Source organism: Vulpes lagopus, chromosome 12, assembly GCF_018345385.1.
Source record: "Vulpes lagopus strain Blue_001 chromosome 12, ASM1834538v1, whole genome shotgun sequence".
NCBI classification, from domain to species: Eukaryota; Metazoa; Chordata; class Mammalia; order Carnivora; family Canidae; genus Vulpes; species Vulpes lagopus.
The window spans coordinates 2,555,755-2,567,987 of NC_054835.1; the positions used below are offsets into that span (position 1 = coordinate 2,555,755).

Consider the following 12,233-nt stretch of genomic DNA (forward strand, 5'->3'; position numbering starts at 1 on the left):
CAGTTGTGAGTATGGCATATGGCGGGTGTTCTATTGGTGTCATTACTGTTACAGGTTACAGCCAGGTGGAGCGCTGGGGTATCCTCTCCGGGCTCAGCACGGTGCTGTCACTAAGCTGGACAGCCGGCAGGTGGTCAGCGTCAGTTCCTGGTTCCAGTCTTCCTGGGGGAACACAGCACCGTTCTGCCTGTGGAGGAGAAGCGGCCAATGCAGGAAACGGGAACCGAGTGAGCCAGCCAGGAGCCCTTCTTGGGGGAAGGGGGTGTGCAGGTTCCCTTAGGAAGCCAGCTGCAGGCTTTGGGGCCCCATGGAGACTGTCTCCTTAGAGAGGGTGTTACCCACTTAGTAGAGCCTTCTCCCAGAAACCTTTGCACCTTGACTCTTACTATCTTGGGGTTCACAGGAATTTGGGAGCTCCATACAAGGAGACGCTGGCGCTTTGAGGGCAGGGGGCAGCACCTTCAGCAGGTGGATGCCCTTGGAGCTTCCTTCTACGCGTGTGCCGCGTTCAGTAGGCGCGCAATAAGGGCTCACTGACGACCCAGGATGCGCAGGGCCGTGAAGGGAGCAGGGTCATTCGAGGGTGCCCCAGGATGCGTGGGAGGGGTCCACGAGTTCGCTGACCGCGGACCCTAACCCTAGCGTCTAGAACCCGGGAAGGGGTGAAGGGGAGTCTGCTGGCCCCGACTCGCCGGCAGAGTTTGGGCCTCAGTTTCCCCATCTTTGAAATGGGGAGGGGCGCCTCGGCTGGGCGGGTGTCTCGCGGCCCTGGGGGCTCCGGGCGCCGGCGGTAGCCTCGGGGCGCCCCCGGGCCAGCGTGGCGGCGGCGCGCGCGAGCGCAGGGGGCGGCGCGGGCCCGCGGTGGGGAGGGGCGGGAGCGCGCGCGGGCCCGCGCAGGCGGCGGCGGAACCGAGCGACGGGCGTGCGGCCGCGGCGCCGCCGACGTGTGTGGGACCCTCCGCTCCGGCCGCCCGCCCGCCCGCCCGCCGGGCCGCGCGCCGCTCCTCCCGAGGCAGCCGAGCCGCCCGCGCGCCGGTGAGTGGCCTGGGCCGGGCGCGGCGGAACCGGGCCGGGCCGGGCCGGGGCGGGGGCGGGCGGCGGGGCAGTGCCCCGCAGCCGGGCCGAGGGGGCGCGCGTGCCCGCGTGCGCGGCCGCGCCTCGGCGGGGGCGGGGGCCGGGGCTCGTGTGCGCGCGCACGTCGTGAGGGTCTGGCGCGCGGTCTGCGGGGCCGCGTGCGGGGTGCGGGCCGCGGCGGGCTCCCGCGTGGCCGTGTATTGTGTACCGCCTGCGCGGAGCGTGCCGAGCGCGTCACGTGGGGGCCCAGGGAGTGTGTGTGTGCACGTGCGTGAGCGCCCACAAGTGACTTCTGGGTGCGTTTGGGAGCCTCTGAGGACGAAAGTGTACGTGGATGTGCACGCGAACATGCTTTCTGTGTCCGCGAGGGAGTGATTGTGTTTCTTACGGAGGCGGACGGGCGCCTCCTTGCACCCACCGGGCGTCTCGTATGATGCGTCCGCCCCTGGCCCGGATGCCAGGGAGCCCGCGGAGAGAAGTCGGCCCAGGTGGGCCCCCGGTGGGCGCGGGGCCTCGCGCGGTGAATGAGGGCGGAGGTCAGACCCGCAGAGCCAGGCTGGGCCCGGCAGAGGGGGAGGCCTCATTGCCGGGCCTCGGTGGGGCCCACGGCGGGACCCTGCATGGGGCCCCAGGATGCTCAGGCTGGGCTGGGGCTCTGCTGGGGTGGGCAGGGCTCCCTGGCCTGGTACTAGAGGACTCGGCTTCAGTTCTTCCTAAATACCTCCTCTGGGTCTCTTGGCTTTTCTTCTTCCGGTCTCTGGCCCAGGCAGATTTTAATCTTTCCCCCAGGCCTTGGGGGGTGGGGATGGGGGACGGTGACCCTGGGAAGGCCAGGGGTGCCAGGACACTTGTCTGTGTGTCTGAGGGTCTCTCTCGCTCTCTCTGCCTGCTCTGCTAACTAGATGGATATTCATCTGATTTATTTATTTGTTGAGCCTGGGCTCCAAGCATGAGCCCCCAAGACAGTAACAAATTGATCACAGCAGGCTTGGGACACTGATTTCCAAGGTCTGTCTGCACAGCTTTGACACAGTTTTGGGGGGAGCTTTAGAAATGTTGAAAATCTCTGCAGTCGAAAGTCTTAATTGGGGATCCCCGGGTGGCTCAGCAGTTTCGCGCCTGCCTTTGGCCCAGGGCATGATCCTGGAGACCCGGGATCGAGTCCCGCTTCTGGCTCCGAGCATGGAGCCTGCTTCTCCCTCTACCTGTGTCTCTGCCTCTCTCTCTCTCTCTCTGTGTGCTTCTCATGAATAAATAAATAAATAAATAAATAAATCTTAAAAAAAAGTCTTCATTGCTTTAAGGGCAACTTTAGAAACACTGAACTCCCTCGTCCCCCTGAATTTTCAAAACTCAGCTAGACTTTCTGAGGAGAAAATGTCGTGCGCAGGCAAATCTTGGAGGCACATTTAAAAATCGTGGTGTTAATGGAAGAAGAATTTCATTGAAAGGGATGCAGAGCGGCTGGAGGCGCCTGTTCCCAGTGCAGCAGCTTCCTGAGTGAACTTTGGACGTCTTCTTTTAGCAAACAAAACCTGGAAGGAAACAAAAATGATCCACATTCTTTTTCTTTTTTGTCCTAAAAAAAAATGAAAAAACAAAAACAAAACAAAACCCAACCCACCTTCTGCGTTTGCTGGAAAGGCTGCCTCTTCTTCTCCCCTCAAGGCCAGGCCCTCCCTCCATCCCCCACTCCCCAAATAAAATATGCCTGTGGGGAGCTGTGGATGAGTCACTCCCTGGCAGAGAGCCCCACGGGCAAACATTTGGGAAGGTTCTTGCCTAACTTCCCAGAAGAAAAGGCCCAGGATTTAAAATGGTCCCTGTGGTTTGTCAGCCTCTGCCGTCCTGTCTGCTTCGGAAATGACTAAAAGTAGTTTCTGTCTTCAGAAAATAAAGTCTCAGACTGAAGCAGTGGCCCAGGTTGGTCTGGGCTTTGAGCCATTTCAGATCATTCGGGTTTCAAGAATCGAAGCTCCTGGCTTTGCCAGGTGACATTTCCAGTGGCTTTGAGTGAGGAGGGGGCCGGGGAAGGGCAGGGGAAGTCATGCTTACTGGGAGCACCTACTGTGTGCACTTTTAATCCTCCTAATAGTTGTGGGCGCAGAGACACAGAGACCTGTGTCTCTGTCAACCCTGAGTCTTGGGACTGCTGAGAGGAGGTAGAGGCAGAATCCTGTCACCTGCCTGTCTTCCAGTCTGTCCTCCACACCAGGGGCCTGATAACTTGTCTTCTGAAGGTGCACAGGCTGGGTGCTCAGTGCTTTCACACACATCTACTCATTTCATCTTCCCCATGAGGTTGGGGGTTGTCATCTCCATTTTACAGATGACCTAACTGAGGCTCAGCGAGATGGAATACGAGGCATAATTTTATGAAAGTAGCATCACAACTAATGGCCACCCTTTGTTGAGGGCATCCCATATGTCTGGCACGAAAGCTGTAAGTACCTAAATTCACCCAGTCCACCCGGCAGCACAGAGACAGAACTATCATGATGCCCATTTTATAGATGAGAAAACTGGGGACACAGATGAAATCATGTGCCAAAGATCACAGGATGCTGTGCGGTTGAAGTCAGGCTTGTCTGAGCAGAGCCCTCCATCTTTCCATCGGACGTGGAAAGTAAAGGTCACTGTGTTCCAGATTCTTGCGGGGCCAGGTTCCTCACCAGGCTCTGGGCTTCTGGGAGACGTCTTCCCAGAAGTGCTGCCCTCCTTCCTTGTCTACTCTTGCCCCTCGGCGGTGGATGACCCATGCCGCCTAGGGAGGGCCAGGACTGTCAGATAGAAAGGGCTACAGTTCACATTTTTTTCTGTCCTCATGAAGTGCCAAAGATTGGTTTCAGAAGGGAAGTGTCAAAACAATTGTCAAAAAGAGAAGAGTATTCCCTTCCTCTTCTCGGGTCAGATCAAGCAAGGGAGTTAGAGGGTGAAGAGTGGAAGACCCTGGTGAGTCATCCAAGATTAAATGCGGGTTGGCATCTCCAGGCTTCTGTGGGGGAGCAAACAGGCTGGGGTGCTGCCCTCGGGAAGAGCCCCGGGGTTCTGACCCCAGGTGAGGGTGCGTTACATCCAGGGCCCTGACTCTCCATCTGAATATCTGACAACAGGATTGTTTCTACATAGGCTTCTTGTCACATGCCACTTTAGCCCTGTGCCTCTCTCTCTAACTCGTTCATTTCCATTCTTATCACGGTTTATGCTAAGCTGTTCTTGAAAAGAATGTTGTGTGTGAGACCCTGTGCGGTTTGGGGGTGTGTGGCACCCCTGCAAGTGTCCTTTGATGTTGGAAGGAAAAGGTATTTCTCTCCCTTCTGATTCTGTTCTGCAAATTGATGAACATTCGCAAATTGCTTTGAGATGCGTTAATTTAAGGTGTGAAATAATAGATCTTGTGCGAAGGCTCAGCCACATATCTCTGGCATTGATGGATTTCTCTCCCGTCTGGCCTGTGACTTGGGGAGGTAAAAATAGTCCTTGTTTGTTTGTTTATTTATTTATTTATTTATTTAATTTTTGCTGATGTCATTCTTAGGAAGTGGTGTGCACACAACCGTGGTCCTTTCCTTGGCTATCACTTTGGATGGTTACCAGAATGCTGGCGACCAGAACATGGAGCTTTGGGGAGCAAGGGTGCTCCTGGAGTTGTGTGGAAGTCATCGGGGTGATATCCCTCTGGGTGTCTGTGAAATTGCTTTGAAATGAGTGGGTGGTAGATGACCAGGATTGTCCAAAGATCCTCAGTGGCTTTTGGGACTTTGGCCAGCTGCTTATATCTGACTCTTGGGTAGAGACAAGATGGCCTTTGGGGAAAATGTTTTATTTATTTATTTATTTATTTATTTATTTATTTATTTATAGCCTTTTGTTTATTTATTTATTTTTTTAAGTAAGCTCAGTGCCCAGTGTGGGGCTTGAACTTGTGACCTTGAGATCAGGAGTCAGATGCCCCACTGACTGAGCCAGCCAAGTGCCCCCAAAATATTTTATTTTAAAAAGAAAAAATCAGGTCACTCAAAAAAATCAGCTTCACCCATTCCTGTCTGAGCTGGATAATATACTCACAGCCCCTTCCTTTGACCCACGCTGAATTGAAGCAACAGCCTTTTCAGATTCAGCTTCCAGACAGGAGCGGACATTGAGGCCAATCAGTTGGTGGTGTAATTTCCTGTGACGTTCAATTTGGGAACTTGAATGTGGAGTGTGATCTAGCATTTTGACATCTGTCCCTCTAACAGACTTGCTTGTGTGGAAACAGACCCACATACAAGCCTCTGCTGTGTTGTCTCTAATTCTGGATTTTCCACAGACGACTGCTCTGGTGGTCTGGTGGCAAAGGCCTGGTCTTCTGGCCAGGCCCCTTGGCATCCACAGGCAGGATCACCACACCCCAAACCCAACCACCGCACCGCAAACCCAACGGGCCACTTTGGCTGGACTCTGGGACAGTCGAGCGAGCTTGCAGAATTGAAAGGTGGCGCCCCTAGCCCGGATCTGAAATGCATTCAGTTCCAAGGGCCTTGATCCACTTGGAGGCTTTCTTTCTTTCTCTTCGACATCTGCATGATGGTGACCTCATAGAGAAGAAAAAGAGGCTTTATGTAGGAATTCCATAGAGTGTGAAGGAATTTCTGTGAGGGAAGGGGGAGGGAAGTTGCCATTAAGAGAGCCCGCCCTGCTGCATTTCCTCATGTTGTTTAAGCCTTGCACTTCAAAATTAGGCTGGGGGAGGGGCAGTACTTGACCTTGGTGAAAGGGAGCTTGGTTCCTTAGAGGACTCCCCAAGGTCCCCAATTTGTAGTTGAGGATAGGGGGTGAGTCCTTCACTGCCAGTGAGTGGCAGAGTTGGAATTTGTCCATGATTCCTCTCCCCAAGGCCTGCCCTCTTTTGTTCCTTTGTTCATGAAGTCATTGAAACTGGGAGCTGTCAGGAAGGGATCTGCAAAGGGGCAGCGGTTACCAGCAAATGGCATTCAGCTCTGATGAGTCCATGCTGCCCCTGAGAAATCTAGGAGTCTCACCATCCCGAGAAGAGCCATGTGCCCATTTTACAGAATGGAAACAGGCTCAAGGAGGGGAAGGTGCTATAATCGCATTAAAAGCTTGAGCCTTGGCACCAGATGGAGTGAGGTGGGAAGTCCCAGAGTGAGTCATTAATCTCTCTGAGCCTCCGTTTCCCCAACTGGAAAACAGACAGTATTATGACCTCAAATGTTTGAGGGGAGAACTATAGGAAATAATGGATATAAAACCCTCAGCACATGGGTAGTGCCCGGGAAGTGCTTGGTGTTCACTGCCTGAGATTTTATGGGAGGTCAAGAAACTGTGTGATTATTAAGGACCTGCCCAAGGTCACCGGGGCCCAGGGAAGGTTGTTTCCTGTCAAGAGCATTTTTAGTGCCCTTGCATGTGGAGGCTGAAATCAGGCTGAAAGCCTCTCCCAGGTGCCACCAAAGTGATCATGATCCTCAAAACAGATTGGGAAGAGGCAGGGCAATTTGGTAAATCGAGGCGGGCTTTAAGTCAGGGTGCTCAGGGCGGCTCAGGAAAATGTTTATAAGTCTAGATTTTGCACCCTCCCCACACCCCCCATGAGGCTTGGCAAGGGAGCCTTAGAAGATTTTGACGCATCCTCTTGGAGTTGGAGGGTCTCGGGAGGCCCCAGAGCTGTGTCAGCCACAGTATGTTATTAAGCAAGGCAGATGTTTTGTTAATTATTTACACAGCGCCGGGGCGCCATCAGAGGTCTGTGCTGACAGAAGCGGCTGTCACAGACCTGGGCCTGGGGGCAGGTAGTTCTCAGTAGGAAGCCAGCAAGCAGAGTCCTCCTGGAGGGTCTGTGCAGGCGTCCGTGTGTTTTGGGCTCTCTGTCCTGAGCCAGTGGGGTCCAGTGGGGCTGGCTTATTGTCCCTGAGGGAGGGAGAGGTCCTTGTCCCAGGGAAGTGGCTGCCCCTTCTGAGGCAGCTTCTGTAGGCATTTGTCAGCTCTTCACACCTGAGACCCTGCTGTGGTGTATGTAGTAACACTGAATCCAGCACCTCTACTTCCTCACCTGGAAAATGGGCTGGTAGCAGCAGGGCCTCTAGCTGGGCACTGTTGGTTCTTGCTCACCCCTTGATTCTTGGACACTGTTTGGGGAGTGATTTGCCTCAGAAACCCAACTTTAGGACTAGAATTGCCAAAAGGAAGGGGCCTAGGATGAGAGCCTTCCCTGAAAAGTCACAGAGTGAGGGATGCTGATGGGGAAGGGGGGAACAGGGTAGACCTAACCCCATTTTCCCCTGGCACTAATCCTGTTCTGTGTTTTACAGAAAGAGGGTTTGCACAGGTCATTTTAAGAAAAGTTTCTTATACGAAACATCTATAATTTCTAAGTCTGTGGAAAAGAAAGATTGGTGGTTACCAGGGGCCGAGGGAGGGAGGTGGGGGGCATGAGGAGCAAACTGCTCTACAGGTACAGAGTCTCCTTTCGGGTGATGAAGATGTTTCAGAACCAGAGCGAGGGGGTAGTTGCATGGCATTGGAAATGTGTTTCAGCACCCTTACCCCTTCCTGATTTCTTTTGTCTGTCACCTCCCTCCTGGACTAGAATGTAAGCCCCATGAGGGTAAGACTTGGTCTGCGGACCACTACTATATCTGTGGTGCCCAGTACTGTGCCTGGCACATAGTAGGTACTCCATTAATAGTTATCGAATGAATGGAGAATTTCAAGTTTCAGAACCCTTGAAGAAGGTGTGTGTGAGTTACTGAATGTGTTAGTAAACTTTGCTTCTCTCAGTGGGCAGTGCAGGACAGTTGTGCCCATCTGACCCACCTCTGTCCAGAGAAGATTTTTTAGGTAAAGGCTCAAATTATTCCCAAGGGAGGAGCCTATGCTTATAGTAAGGCTTGTACCTTCCAGAGTAATCAGAGTCTTTTCCTTTGCTCCTTTCCTGCAGAGGTGGCTCCTGATGTCTGTATAGGAGTGGTTTTGGGTTGGAACAGGTGGGTGTGTGTCTTAAAGGTACATTTTCTATCAAGTATACTTTTTTTTTTTTTTTAAGGAGGGTGTATCTTTTGAGGGTTGCTTAGGGAAAGAGAAGTGTTTAATTCTCCCAAGAGACCTCTGGGCACAGACGTTGCTATGCAGCAAATGAGCAGGACCCCAGAGTTCACTCAGCTCAGAAAATGGGGAGTTGTGGTTTAAAGAAGTGATTCCCTAGCTGATGTGGCCTTGATGGGCTTACTAGGGTGGGTGCCCAGATGGCAGGACCACTGCAGACTCCCTGGCAGATGGACAGGGAGCCCACCCATACGCTTGGTGGGTCCTGCCATGTCCAGCCACACCAGGATCTCAAGTGTGGACTTGGTAAACCTGGGTCAGTGTATGCGCATTTCCTTTGTCGTCTCCCCCAGGAATTTTAGCGGACTTTTGTGTTTGTTTTAAATGCCAGCCTCCCCAGCTAACCCAAGAGGAAATGAGGACTGGATTTTTGCCTGTGCAGAGGCTGGCGACAAGGATGAGGTCTGCCCGCTCTTGATGGTGGCAGCACAGCATTTGGGAACTACGCAAAGAAAATACTTTTACTCCAAGCTAACAATTTTTGTTTGCACAGGCTTTAATGACATTCCAGGCCTTCAGGTATCACCCATCAATAGGTGGGCACGTGATGTCTGTAATTTCCAAACTCTCAAAAGGGAAGTGGTCTGTAAAAGCATTTTAGTGACATTTGGGGACAAGAGAGGCTGTTTGGAAGATGCAGTTTGGTTGCTAGTACGTTAGAAGTTCCAGGATGCTCAAATGGCTTATGGGGTGGCATCTTTGAAATTGCACAGTCCTGAAAATTCTGGGACATATGGTCACTGTGATGTGCTAATGTTAGTAATCGAGGTATTTAATTACCCAGAAAAACCCCTTTGCTTATCCACTACGGGTTACTGGAGAGCCTTTATTTCTCAGGAGGAAGGTCTCACACTGTGTAATCCGGACCAGCAGACAGGGAGTCATTATCCCTCATTAATTTATTAGCTAATTAAGTGATTTATCTGGTTATGCGTTTATACCTTCCATTGCTGTTCATTGGCAACATTTGCTGGGCCCTACTCTGTGCCTAGACTGGTGCTGGACACTGGGGATAGAATGAAACAGAAGAGCAAATATTACTGAATCCCCACTGGGTGCCAGCCCATCAGGTTGTGCTATGGGCCACAGGTGAATTCATTTCCCTGTGGATGTTGTCTGAGTACCTACTATGGGCAGACCCATGGAGATGCCAGAGGAAAATGACATGGTGCCTTGTGGCTAGAACTCTCACTGCATTTTGATGGTGTCTTTTGGTCCCAGCCCTCTGCTTTCTGTGGCAAACCCAGCCAGCCACCGTTCACAGGCCCTGGAATGAACCAGAAACAATCCAGATGCCCTAGGAACCTATGTGAAAACAAGGCATCCCCTTCACACGTTGCGTCTCAGCTCCGCATCTTACCGCCACCCAGCATTTTGAGACAGAACGTGAGATCTCGTGGTTGGTTAAATACATAAATATTTTATGTCTTGATATTCTGAAAATGAAGCCCAAATGTGCATAACAGCGGCACATCAGTGCTATCTTATAACATAGATCATATGTTATAATAATCTGATGACATGTTGCTTAAATATTTATGGACTGATGCACCATGACAATGAGGGGAGAGAGTAGTATTGGAGCAGAGTCGAGGCAGATGCTAGAAAGGAGGGAGCAGATCCATGCGATCTTGGGAAGTGCCACGTGATGCCCAGGTTTTGGATATGTTTTGGGGTTTCATGACAATAGCAATGGCAGACATTTATTGAGCACTTGCTGTGAGCTGTGCTCTTCCTCATTGTTATTTCATCTAATCCTCACAGCCACCCTTCAAGGATGCTACTCTTAATAGTTACAGAGGGGACCCTTAGGCCCAGGGCAGGGCAGGTCTGCCCTAGGCTCCACAGCTGGAGTAGCCCAGGATCACACCTGGGTTGGCTGCAGTCTGAGCCTGTCTTCACTGTGTGTTCTGCTCTATCCGTGACCAGTCGTATCAGAAAAGCTGCCACCGCCACCAGGTACTAACTGAACTTCCTAAATCACAGAAAGAAAGGCGATGTCTGTGAAATGTCAGGGAGGAATAGAAATCACAGGAACAAATATCTAACCCAGGAGGGGCGATTGCACGTTGCCAGCAGAGCCACCACCCCACATGCCTGTCATGTGGTGGGAGGCTCTGGAGGTGGCAGTTCCACCCCTTGGCCACTCTCTTCACTGCTAGTTTTGTGGTTGTTCAGGGAGCTGTCCACAGACCCTCCTGAGTTAGTGCCCAAGGCCCCAGCCTCTGCGAGTGCCTTCCCCTCTCCCCACAGTGCCACCCTATAGACACAGTAGCCCCCCAGTCTCTGACAGCCCTGTGAGGTAAGCCCCCATGTCTCCACCTTACAGATAAGGGGCTCCTGCCCCCTCCCAGAGCCCACTCCCTCCCTCCGGGAGGCAGTCTGCATGTACCAGCCATTCCTTCCATGCCTTCCAGGAGGCTTTGCTGGACTGGCCTCTCTTGACCGAGCTGTGTCACCATGAGTCCTGCCTGTTTTGTGATTCCTCAGTGTCCTGCTGATCGTCACATATCCGGCACTGGAAACTAGGCCTGGTCCACAAGACAGAAATAAGTTACTAACTGTAGGGGTTCAAAAAAGAAGCTCCATGGACCAGGCTGAAGGGAGGCTGAGGTCTGAGAAGCTTTTCGGCCAGTGATCGTCTGAGAACACTTGGTGCCTTCTAGTTCTGTGGAGGCCTATGGATGTCCCCACGAGCCTCCAGGCTGCCCAGGGATGGAGGTCAGAAGGTCATATAAATGGAAGTCAGGGCTGGCTACATAATTTGTGGGGCCCAACACCAAGTGAAAATGCAGGTCTCCTTGTTTAAAAAGCAGGAAAAAAGCTTTTTCTTTCACCATCTCTTTCTACCTGTCATGGTGGCTTTTATTAACTCTCCAACGCCATGCTTCCTTGGGCATAGGGACACTCGGGGCGAGTACAGACCCTCACAGTTACCCTGTGGTGTGCCTGGCCCCATGACTGCACCCAGTCCCTGCCAAGGGTGGAAAGTGGCTGAGATTACTGGGGCAGGGGGGTGGGAGCAGGACCACTTGTGAGCTCAGGCTCCCAGCCCCCAGCACATGCACCACTGTCCCACCGGACTTCACTTAAAAAGCACAAATTCAAAGATAAAATGAAGACTTTAAGTAGTGGACACAGAGCATGAAACTCCAAGCATGAGGCTCCCTTCAGAGGGCAGGACCGGACGAAACGGCACCGGTCACATGTATGTGAAGCTGGTCCTGATGGCAGGGGCTGTGGCTTCCTCCCACTAACACACACATTTCAGAGAGCAGGGTGCCTGTATTGGGCCCCACATAGGTGTAGGCCCAGATCTTATTTAGGGGAGAAGTTCCACTGAGAAGTGCGATCTATAGACCACTGGCCTGGGATGTGAATGCTGTCAGTTGGCCAGCTGGTCTCCCTCCTCACCCTGAGCCTCTTGTATCAAGTATATACTGTGGATGTGAGTCTCCTTGAAAATGCCCCCTGCCCCTCAATTAAGTTCCTCATGTAGTTGCCAGATGTTATTGCATCAACAAACCCATCCCCTCACTTCTTGTCCTTGAGTGACAAGGGTCAGAAATCAAATGACGAGGTTGCTGACCCACTCACTCAGGAAGAACACCAAGCAGGTGGTGCCGTAGGGATCAGAGAGGGCGGGGAGCTCAGATTCCACCAGCTTCCCACGCTGTTCCTAGCCCTGAAACTGAGGGACCTGGCAACCACAGGATGCAGACATCTGGCTGCTCTCGAAAATATGAATGAGGGAGGCTCAGGAAAGTTAACTAGTACTTATTATTTAGCGCCTAGTGTGTGCCAGTGATGTGGTCAAGTGCTTTCTTTATCTGTGTTGCCTTAGTCAGTCCCCACAACTTTGGACCAGCCTCATTTTCCAGATGAGAATAACTGAGGTCCAGAGATTAAAGCCGCCAGTCCAAAGCCATAAACCACCTGGTTTGGAAACTAAGATTTGAACCCAGGCCTGGCTGAGTCTTCCTTCTGCCTCCACTCTCTGTTGCATGTGCATGGGAACAGAACAGGAGCCAGACCTTAGCTGCTGTGGCCTG

At 52.4% G+C, this 12,233-nt stretch overlaps 1 protein-coding gene across 4 annotated transcripts in view; it reads left to right on the forward strand.

Moving 5' to 3' along the window:
• Nucleotides 1-206: 206 nt before the first annotated feature.
• The window catches only part of NEK6 (NIMA related kinase 6), an 83,617-nt gene continuing 71,590 nt past the window's right edge, over nt 207-12,233 (forward strand). The window contains exon 1 of one of the 4 annotated variants that reach the window (XM_041724300.1): nt 207-227. The gene's annotated coding sequence lies outside the window, so the exon portion shown is untranslated. Of the gene's footprint in view, nt 228-895; nt 1,036-12,233 lie in introns of those variants that run through there. The other 3 variants (XM_041724303.1, XM_041724302.1, XM_041724301.1) reach the window with 3 other exon arrangements.